The following is a 2,500-nucleotide window of genomic DNA, read 5'->3' on the forward strand; positions in this document are numbered from 1 at the left end:
TGCGCGAGCGAGCGGCGAGCGGCGAACAGCGAGCGAAGCGAGAGGCAGCACCGTCCCTGCTATACGAAAGCCCCATCCAGCCCTGTGCCACCCGGGGGGTTCCAGGGTGCTGAGATGGCTGACGTTTTGCTCCGCTCACGACGGTCACCGCACCACGCAAGAACAGGCCAAAAACTGGCCAAAACAGCCCAAAAACGGGCCAAAACTGGCCATTTTTGGCTGCGCGAGCGAGCGGCGAGCGGCGAACAGCGAGCGAAGCGAGAGGCAGCACCGTCCCTGCTATACGAAAGCCCCATCCAGCCCTGTGCCACCCGGGGGGTTCCAGGGTGCTGAGATGGCTGACGTTTTGCTCCGCTCTCGACGGTCACCGCGCAATGCAAGAACAGGCCAAAAACTGGCCAAAACGGCCCAAAAACGGGCCAAAACTGGCCATTTTTGGCTGCGCGAGCGGCGAGCGGCGGACAGCGAGCGAAGCGAGAGGCAGCACCGTCCCTGCTATACGAAAGCCCCATCCAGCCCTGTGCCACCCGGGGGGTTCCAGGGTGCTGAGATGGCTGACGTTTTGCTCCGCTCTCGACGGTCACCGCGCAATGCAAGAACAGGCCAAAAACTGGCCAAAACGGCCCAAAAACGGGCCAAAACTGGCCATTTTTGGCTGCGCGAGCGAGCGGCGAGCGGCGGACAGCGAGCGAAGCGAGAGGCAGCACCGTCCCTGCTATACGAAAGCCCCATCCAGCCCTGTGCCACCCGGGGGGTTCCAGGGTGCTGAGATGGCTGACGTTTTGCTCCGCTCTCGACGGTCACCGCGCAATGCAAGAACAGGCCAAAAACTGGCCAAAACGGCCCAAAAACGGGCCAAAACTGGCCATTTTTGGCTGCACGAGCGAGCGGCGAGCGGCGGACAGCGAGCGAAGCGAGAGGCAGCACCGTCCCTGCTATACGAAAGCCCCATCCAGCCCTGTGCCACCCGGGGGGTTCCAGGGTGCTGAGATGGCTGACGTTTTGCTCCGCTCTCGACGGTCACCGCGCAATGCAAGAACAGGCCAAAAACTGGCCAAAACGGCCCAAAAACGGGCCAAAACTGGCCATTTTTGGCTGCACGAGCGAGCGGCGAGCGGCGGACAGCGAGCGAAGCGAGAGGCAGCACCGTCCCTGCTATACGAAAGCCCCATCCAGCCCTGTGCCACCCGGGGGGTTCCAGGGTGCTGAGATGGCTGACGTTTTGCTCCGCTCTCGACGGTCACCGCGCAATGCAAGAACAGGCCAAAAACTGGCCAAAACGGCCCAAAAACGGGCCAAAACTGGCCATTTTTGGCTGCACGAGCGAGCGGCGAGCGGCGGACAGCGAGCGAAGCGAGAGGCAGCACCGTCCCTGCTATACGAAAGCCCCATCCAGCCCTGTGCCACCCGGGGGGTTCCAGGGTGCTGAGATGGCTGACGTTTTGCTCCGCTCTCGACGGTCACCGCGCAATGCAAGAACAGGCCAAAAACTGGCCAAAACGGCCCAAAAACGGGCCAAAACTGGCCATTTTTGGCTGCACGAGCGAGCGGCGAGCGGCGGACAGCGAGCGAAGCGAGAGGCAGCACCGTCCCTGCTATACGAAAGCCCCATCCAGCCCTGTGCCACCCGGGGGGTTCCAGGGTGCTGAGATGGCTGACGTTTTGCTCCGCTCTCGACGGTCACCGCGCAATGCAAGAACAGGCCAAAAACTGGCCAAAACGGCCCAAAAACGGGCCAAAACTGGCCATTTTTGGCTGCGCGAGCGAGCGGCGAGCGGCGGACAGCGAGCGAAGCGAGAGGCAGCACCGTCCCTGCTATATACGAAAGCCCCATCCAGCCCTGTGCCACCCGGGGGGTTCCAGGGTGCTGAGATGGCTGACGTTTTGCTCCGCTCACGACGGTCACCGCACCACGCAAGAACGGACCATAAACAGGCCAAAACAGCCCAAAAACGGGCCAAAACTGGTCATTTTTGGCTGCGCGAGCGAGCGGCGAGCGGCGAACAGCGAGCGAAGCGTGAGGCAGCACCGTCCCTGCTATACGAAAGCCCCATCCAGCCCTGTGCCACCCGGGGGGTTCCAGGGTGCTGAGATGGCTGACGTTTTGCTCCGCTCACGACGGTCACCGCGCCATGCAAGAACGGACCAAAAACAGGCCAAAACAGCCCAAAAACGGGCCAAAACTGGCCATTTTTGGCTGAGCGAGCGAGCGGTGAGCGGCGAACAGCGAGCGAAGCGAGAGGCAGCACCGTCCCTGCTATACGAAAGCCCCATCCAGCCCTGTGCCACCCGGGGGGTTCCAGGGTGCTGAGATGGCTGACGTTTTGCTCCGCTCACGACGGTCGCCGTGCCACGCAAGAACGGACCAAAAACAGGCCAAAACAGCCCAAAAACGGGCCAAAACTGGCCATTTTAGGTTGCGCGAGCGAGCGGCGAGCGGCGAACAGCGAGCGAAGCGTGAGGCAGCACCGTCCCTGCTATACGAAAGCCCCATCCAGCC

The sequence above is a fragment of the Musa acuminata genome, unplaced genomic scaffold, assembly GCF_036884655.1.
Source record: "Musa acuminata AAA Group cultivar baxijiao unplaced genomic scaffold, Cavendish_Baxijiao_AAA HiC_scaffold_647, whole genome shotgun sequence".
Classification (NCBI taxonomy): Eukaryota; Viridiplantae; Streptophyta; class Magnoliopsida; order Zingiberales; family Musaceae; genus Musa; species Musa acuminata.